This window comes from Dendrobates tinctorius, unplaced genomic scaffold, assembly GCF_039654945.1.
Source record: "Dendrobates tinctorius isolate UK_male_01 unplaced genomic scaffold, ASM3965494v1 ptg000505l, whole genome shotgun sequence".
Classification (NCBI taxonomy): domain Eukaryota; kingdom Metazoa; phylum Chordata; class Amphibia; order Anura; family Dendrobatidae; genus Dendrobates; species Dendrobates tinctorius.
This window is the reverse complement of record NW_027362164.1, coordinates 426,200-435,170: the sequence shown is the minus strand read 5'-3', so window position 1 is coordinate 435,170 and position 8,971 is coordinate 426,200.

The following is an 8,971-nucleotide window of genomic DNA, read 5'->3' as shown; positions in this document are numbered from 1 at the left end:
TTTTGTGGGTGGGGCACCTCAGGGTCCGATTTGGTGGGCGGGGCCCCTCAGGGTCCGATTTGGTGGGCGGGACCCCTCAGAATCCGATTTGGTGGGCGGGGGCACTCTGGGTCCGATTTGGTGGGTGGGACAACTCAGGGTCCCATTTGGTGGGTGGGGCCACTCTGGGTCCGATTTCGAGGCCTGGGTGGCTCAGCCTCCGATTTGTAGGCCAGGGTCGATCAGATTTGCATTTGTGCTTGGGTTTCCCTTTAAGAGCTGATATTATTTGGCAAAAACGCTGTCCTGCTGGGGTCACGCAAAGTTCGTAGGCGTTGGCATAGTAACTGGGTGTGCCTGTGCATATCAATGAGCTTAACTGCCACCTCACCACTGCCCCATGTTTTCCCTATGGCAAAATTGTCCCATTGAAATGCATTGACACAGTGCATTCCAATGACAGGAAAATGTTTTTTCAAATGCAAATTGCGCAAAAACTACAAATCTGATCGACACGAAAAATACTTAGCACACCACTCGAGGACGCTGGCTTCGAAACGACGCCTCAACGGAGTCTGTGCGTGTCGCATTAATTGCGGAAATCAACTGAATAATAATAATAATACTAGATGTGTATTTCCTGAAGGAAGTACAGATAGTGGTTTGAAGTGCTGCCCAGGCTGCCCCTTTAAGAGAGACTTGCCTGCTGCACCTGCAAGACTTTCAACTCAGGATCCGTTTTAACTGTGGGTGCCTCTCAGGGGCCACTTTGGCCTCAGGGTCCGATTTTGTGGGTGGGGCACCTCAGGGTCCGATTTGGTGGGTGGGGCCCCTTGGGGTCCGATTTGGTGACCGGGGCCACTCTAGGTCTGATTTGGTAGGCGGGCCACTCTGGGTCCGATTTGGTGGGCGGGGCCCCTCAGAGTTCAATTTGGTTAGCGGGGCCCCTCAGGGTCTGAGTTTGTGGGTGGGGCCCCTCAGGATCCGATTTTGTGGTTTGGGCCCATCAGGGATCAATTTTGTAGGTGGGGTCCCTCAGGGTCCGATTTTGTGGCCGGGGCCCCTCAGGGTCCGATTTTGTGGCCGGGGCACTTCAGGGTCCGATTTTGTGGTTGGGGCCCCTCAGGGTCCGATTTTGTGGGTAGGGCCCCTCAGGGTCCGATTTGGTGGGTGGGGCCACTCTGGGTCCGATTTGGTGAGCTGGGCCCCTCAGGGTCTGATTTGGTGGGCGGGATCTATCAGAGTCCGATTTGATGGGCGGGGCCCCTCAGGGTCCAATTTGGTTGGCGGGGACTCTCGGGGTCCGATTTGGTGGGTGGGATCCCTCGGGGTCCGATTTGGTGAGCGGGGCCACTCTAGGTCTGATTTGGTGGGCGGGCCACTCTGGGTCCGATTTGGTGGGCGGGGCCCCTCAGAGTTCAATTTGGTCAGCGGGGACCCTCAGGGTCCGATTTTGTGGGTGGGGCCCCTCAGGGTCCGATTTTGTGGTTGGGGCCTTTCAGAATCCGATTTAGTGGGCGGGGCCCCTCAGGGTCCGATTTGGTGGGGGGGCCCCTCAGGGTCCCATTTGGTGGGTGGGGCCCCTCAGGGTCCCATTTGGTGGGCGGGGCCACTTTGGGTCCGATTTGGTGGACGGGGCCCTTCAGGGTCCAATTTGGTGGGTGGGGACACTGAGTCTGATTTTGTGGCCGGGGCCCCTCAGGGTCCGATTTTGTGTCCGGGGCCCCTCAGGGTCCGATTTTGTAGCCGGTGCCTCTCAGGGTCCGATTTTGTGGCTGAGTTCCCTCAGTGTCTGATTTTGTGGGTTGGGCCCCTCAGGGTCTGATTTTGTGGTTGGGGCCCCTCAGGGTCCGATTTTGTGGCCGGGGTGACTCTGGGTCCGATTTGGTGGGCGGGGCTACTCTGGGTCTGTTTTTTTGAGCGGGGCCACACTGGGTCCGATTTGGAGGCCAGGGTGGCTCAGCCTCCGATTTGGAGGCCGGGGTCACTCAGCTTTCGATTTGGCGCGCCGACCCTTTAAGACTCATTTCGGTGCGCTGGCCCTTTAAGAATCACTGTAGCACGTCGGCCCTTTAAGAGCCAGGGTGGCTCACTGGGCTTCTAAATCCACTTTGTCGCACATTCTATCTCAGGGGCATGTGTCATGTGATGAAGCTAGATTTGCATTTGTGCTGTGGGTTTTGCTTTAAGAGCTGATATTATGTGGCAGAAGCTCTGTCTTGGAGAGGTCATGTGACGTTCGTAGGGGTTGGCATAGTAACTGGGTGTGCCTGCGCATATCAATGAGCTCAACTGCCATTTCAGTCGCCTCAGGGCATGTTTTGTCTGTGGCAACATTTTCCCATTGAAAAGCATTGGAGACAGTGCATTCCAATGACGGGAAAAAAAAATTTCAAACGCAAATTGCGCAAAAACTACAAATCCGATCGACACGAAAAATACTTAGCACACCTCTCATGGACGCTGGCTTCGAAATGACACCTCAACGGCATCTGTGAGTGTAGCGGTTCGGGCCGCATTAATTGCGGAAATCAACTTAATAAGAAGAAGAAGAAGAAGAAGAAGAAGAAGTTAGCAGCGTTCGGATTACAATATAGTGTTTTTTCAAACCACTATAAAAAGACATCAACAAACTGGAGCAAGTTCAGAAAAGAGCGACCAGAATGGTGACCGGCCTGCAAACCCTGTCTTATGAGGAAAGGTTGCAGGATTTGGGAATGTTTAGTTTGCAAAAGAGAAGACTGAGAGGAGACTTAATAGCGGTCTACAAATATCTAAAGGGCTGTCACATTGTAGAAGGATCAACTTTATTCTCATTTGCACAAGGAAAGACTAGAAGCAATGGGATGAAACTGAATGGGAGGAGACACAGATTAGATATTAGAAAAAACTTTTTGACAGTTAGAGTGATCAATGAGTGGAACAGGCTGCCACGAGAAGTGGTGAGTTCTCCTTCAATGGAAGTCTTCAAACAGAGGCTGGACAGACATCTGACTGGGATGATTTAGCGAATCCTGCTTTGAGCAGGGGGTTGGACCAGATGGCCCAGGAGGTCCCTTCCAACTCTACCATTCTATGATTCTAAGGATGAATGCTCATCGTCACACAATAAGAGAAAAAAGAATGGATCTACCTATGGCAAAACATTTCTGTATCCCTGATAGGTAACTTCAATTCTCAGAGAGAGAATTTTTTCTAGGCTGTATTGTGCATAAATATGTGACTTCAGATTTTGTATTAGTCTAGCCTGATGAAGAGACCTGAGTCGTCTCGAAAGTTGCAATGTGTTACCATCTTTTCAGTTAGCCATTAAAAGGTATCAACTACTGGGGACTCTCAATCCTGAATTTTAATAGCTTCAGTAGAAATTGAATGAGATCTCCAATCAGATTAGTCATAGTGAGAAATGTCTCAACAGCTTTATTCCATCTTTATGGCAGTTTGACATGTAAAGTGATTCCAGATTGATGAACCACATTTCATCCTCCATATACGTAGATGTTCTCAATTTTATTCAACATATCATTTGTGTCCTTAACCCCTTTCCGACATCGGGCGTAATAATACATCCACATCAGACACCCTCCCTTTGATGTGGGATCCAGCGGTGAGCCCACATCTTTCCAGGCATATGTCAGCTATTTTGAACAGCTGACATGTGCCTCTAACAGCCACAGGTGGAATCACGATCCACCCTCAGCTGTTAACCTGTTAAATGCCTCTGTCAATCTCAGACAGCGGAATTTAACTTGAGCGCAACGGAAATCCCACCCATCGGTGACCCCGTCACATGATCACAGGTCACTAATGGGTTGGCATGACAACCAGAGGTCTCCAACAAACCTTTATGGTTATCATAGCCAGATTGCTATGAGCACCACTTGGGTAACTTTTCTGCTACACACAGGTGATCTGATCATCGCCTGTGTGTGGAAAGTAGGAAGGAAATGTCATCAACTGCGCTGCTGATAAGGAGTCAATAGCAGGATAAAATCAATGGATTTTATTATAAGGTTTACAGGTCAAAGCATTTCAAGGTCACACAACCTCTTCATCAGGACAACAACCTATCTTTTATTCAAAAACCTACCTAACATTCATGACAAGTGTCCTGCAGCAGCTGTGTGATTATCTCATGCTGCTTTTTGCACCCACATCAGGTGAGTAGTCTCACACTACGTATTCTCCCGTTATCGTTTGATAAAACCCTAGTACGCTCTTTTTGTCTCCTAGTCCTTTCTCTTCCATTGCCCCATTCAAATTAAAACCATAAAAAAATCAAACCTACACATATCTGGTATGGCCGAGTTCAGAATTGCCTGATCTATCGCTATAAAAAAAGAATTAAAGGAATAAAATAGAAGGCTTGGGCCATACACACAGAGAACAAGTCAGTAAGACAGTGCTCACACCACCAAGAGACTGGAACACAGAGAGACACAGTACAACAAACGTGAAAAAATACTCTGCTGTAAAAAAATTCCAACAATGAGCAGCAAGTGCTAGTAAAAAGATGATAAAAAGATGGTGCCAGAGCTAAGGCAAAGGCGCTGAAGTGTAGCTTTAACATTGCAGGTCCTAAATATGTATTTTTTATACTGTACAGGGCAACACGGTGGCTCAGTGGTTAGCGCTGCAGCCTTGCAGCGCTGGGGTCCTGGGTTTGAATCCCACCAAGGACAACATCTGCAAGGAGTTTGTATGTTCTCCCCGTGTTTGCGTGGGTTTCCTCCGGGCACTCCGGTTTCCTCCCACACTCCAAAGACATACTGATAGGGAATTTAGATTGTGAGCCCCATCGGGGACAGTGATGAAAATGTGTGCAAACTGTAAAGAGCTGCGGAATATGTTAGCGCTATATAAAAATAAAGATTATTATTATGATAACAAAACAGGGTGTTTAGTTGATACGTTTTTTGCAAAAAACATATGCTAAGGCGCTCCACCAATGCCAAGGTATAGCTTGCAAGAAACCAATGGAATAAAAAGTTTTTAAATACATTGGATATGACTGCTCTGAGGGGTATACCTTGGCATTGGTGGAGCGGCTTAGCGCACATTATTTGCAAAGAACGTATCAACTAAACACCCTGTTTTGTTATCTTTTTACTAGCACTTGCTGCTCATTGTTGGAATTTTTTTACAGCAGAGTATTTTTTCACGTTTGTTGTACTGTGTCTCTCTGTGTTCCATAAAAAAAGATTTAACCTGATAGCTAAATGGCATAACGAGAAAAACATTCAAAAAGCCAGAATTACATTTTTGGGGGTCTCCGCTACATTGCAATAAAATGCCATAATGGGGGATCAAAGGATTGTATCTGCAGTGCACCCAACCCAAAATCACGAAAAATGGAGACGCTACGGGTCTCGGAAAATGGCACCATTGTTTTTTTACCAAAGTTTGGATTTCTTTTTCACCACTTAAATAAAAAAAGAACCTAGACATGTTTGGAGTCTATGAACTCGTAATGACCTGGAGAATTATAATGGCAGTTTTTGCTTTTAGTGAATATGGTGAAAAAAAAAATTAATAGCACTGGAATTGCACTTTTTTTGCAATTTCATCGCACTTGGAATTTTATTCCCATTTTCCAGTACACGACATGGTAAAACCAATGGTGTTGTTCAAAAGTACAACTTGCCCCACAAAATAAGCCCTCACATGGCCATATTGATGGAAAACTAGAAAAGTTATGGCTCTGGGAAGAAGAGGAGCGAGAAACGAAAACGCAAAAATGAAAATACCTCTGGTCACAAAGAGGTTAAGGTACCATGGTAATATCTCCACTATCGGTTTCAAGTGTTTGTCTAAAAATTTGCACACCCATTTGCATAAATTGCCATTGCCTGGCATAATTGGGTGTCCTGATGGAATAGACCTATCTTTGTGCACCTTGGGAAACTCCGGGACCAGACCTTCTTTAATTTCTTTACTAAAGGTTAGTGAACCTTTCAAGGTTCAGGTCAGATTTTGTCAAACAGTTCGACAAGCATACCCAAACCCCATTGACTTAAATGGGAGGCAAACTCAAACGCATAGACAACAACTTCTGGGGGGGGGGGAGCTGCCAAAACAGCTAAAATTAGAGTCAGACACCATGAAAAGTGACATCAACTGACCCTTCAATTGCACTACAAATAAATAATAAAAAAAGACATGGTTTCCCCTGTATTTTTGATAACCAGCCAGGCTAAACTGACAGCTGTAGGCTGCAACCCTCAGCTGTCAGCTTTAGCAAGTATGGTTATCAAGAATAGAGGGGAAACCAAGCTGTTTTTGTAATTATTTAATGAAGTCACAGACATGTGCACTGACAGTTCAGAGGCCGGATGTGATGCAGCAGTATGTGTGGCCGCATGCGCACATCGGCAGCCATTTTTTTGAAGACCATTACATGATATGACATCATCTCCCTCTCTATCAACTACCATGAGTTATTACAAGATCCACTTCACCACTGCATAGGACTGTCTTTTGGTGACAATGGACATGCTTATTGTCTATGCCTCTATATTAACTTGTTTGCATTACCATTTGTATTCACTTGCATATTTATTATGTTTCGATCAATTGTATGACCGAAAACATTTAAAGAAGTAAAAGTAGTATATTTAACTGGATGCCTTTTACAATAAAGGAACTGTCAAATCAATTTTTCTTTTGAGTGCCAAGTTTTTGTACTACATTGTTAGTTGGCTGGATACCCGACTTGTGCACCTCCCTCCTCATTGAGTGCCGTGTTTTTTCTATTTTGGGGACAAGAACAGCCGGAAAATAAAGATGCACAGGATCTGAATGTAGAAGTTTAGCAAGCCGGCACAGGACCTACGGTCATGTGACTGCAAGGGGGCGGGGCTTAGTGTCCTGCTTTCAGAGATGGTAGAAAACTCAGAGTCAGGCAAAGCGGAGGTCATGCACAATACAGGCAAGCGAGGTACAGGAGGGATAAACAGACGGGAGGTCAGACAAAGCCAAAGGTCATACAGAAGATATCAGTAAAGTACCAGGGATGAGACAGGACAGATAGTCAGGGCCAAGCAGAGATCAAAACCAAACAGACATAGGAGGTACCAGGCAGAATCCAAAGCAAATCCAGAGAACAGACCGAGTCATACACAGAGAAGCATGCAACCAGAACACAGCACAAACACACTCAGGGGTCACCACACTATGCCAAGGGCGAAAGTATAACTGATGGGGGATGGAAGCTTCCTGAGGCTATAAGAAGCCTCCCCAGAACCAATGAGAGGCCACCATAATAGGTCCCAGGTGTGCAGGTGAGAGTCTGCACTGAGATCAGAACATTAACCCCAGAAGTGCCGGTCACCCAGCACTGGTATCCATGACAGTACCCCCCCGCTCAACGGGGGGCCTCTGGACCCCCAGGCTTGCCCTGGTATCTAGCATGGAAAGCCCGAACCAGACGATCCGCATGCATCAACCGGGCCGGCACCCAGGACCTGTCCTCCGGCCCATACCCCTTACAATGAACTAGGTACTGTACTGACCGCCGTACCAACCTAGAATCTACGATGTGACCAATCTCATATTCCACATGTCCCTCAACCGAAACCGGAGGAGCAGCGGACTCGGATTCTCCCTGGACTGCTTCAAACGGCTTCAGTAGAGATCTGTGGAAGACGTTAGGGATCTTGAAAGAGGGTGGAAGGCACAGCCTGTACGCTACTGGGTTGATTTTTTCCACAATCTTGTACAGGCCAATGAATTTGGGGCCCAACTTGGCTGACGGAATCTTTAACTTAATGTTTCGCGTGGAGAGCCAAACTTTCTCTCCAACTTGAAACATGGGACCAGGTGTTCGTTTCCTGTCTGCGAAAAACTTATACCTACCTTGAGACCTAGATATACGCCGCTGGACTTCTGCCCATGTATCTTTCAACCGCTGAACAGAGTCCTCAGCCCCGGGGCACCCCGAATCCAGACGAGAAAACTCACCAAAATGAGGACTGAACCCATAGTTGATCAAGAAAGGGGACGTACCAGTGGATTGACTCACCCGACTATTGAAGGCAAATTCAGCCAACGGCAGTATATCACACCAGTCATTCTGTCTAGCAGAAGTCAGACATCTGAGGATCTGTTCCAGAGACTGATTAGTGCGTTCTGTCTGACCATTAGTCTCAGGATGGTATGCAGACGAAAAGGACAGAGATATCCCTAATTTTGTGCAGAAAGCACGCCAAAACTTAGCCACAAACTGCACACCACGATCAGACACCACATTTAGGGGTACCCCATGCAAGCGGACCACATGCTGCAGAAACAATCTGGATATGGTCTCGGCAGAAGGTAATGCAGACAGGGGTACAAAATGAGCCTGCTTAGAAAATCTGTCCACCACTACCCATACCACCGTATTACCCCTGGAAGAGGAAAGATTGGCAATAAAATCCATGGACAGATGGGTCCACGGTCTTTCGGGAACTTCCTAGGGCATCAGCTCCCCCGCCGGCCAGCTATGGGAGCTTTTAGAATGAGCGCAGACCCCACAACCAGAAATGAATTTCTTTATATCAGAACCAAGAGTAGGCCACCAGAAGATCCTAGCCACCGCCAGTCGCATGGCTGATATATCAGGGTGAGCACACAACTTGGATTCGTGGAACTCTTTCAAGAGTTTAAGGCGAAGTTGCTCTGGGACAATCAACTTGCCCCCTGGCTTTGACGCAGGAGCCAGCGACTGGGCCCCCTCAATTTCCCGTTCCAATTCAGACGAGATCCCTGCTAACACCACCCCAGGGTGCAGAATGGAGGAAGGTGGCTCAGGGACAGACACAGGGTGAAAACTATGAGATAAGGCGTCAGCCTTGACATTCTTTGACCCTGGATGGAATGTAATAGTAAACTGGAAACGAGAAAAAAAAGTGACCAATGGGCCTGTCTGGACGTTAATCTTTTAGCAGACTCAATGTAAGACAAATTTTTGTGATCAGTGATCACAGTAACCAGGTGACTGGCCCCCTCCAAA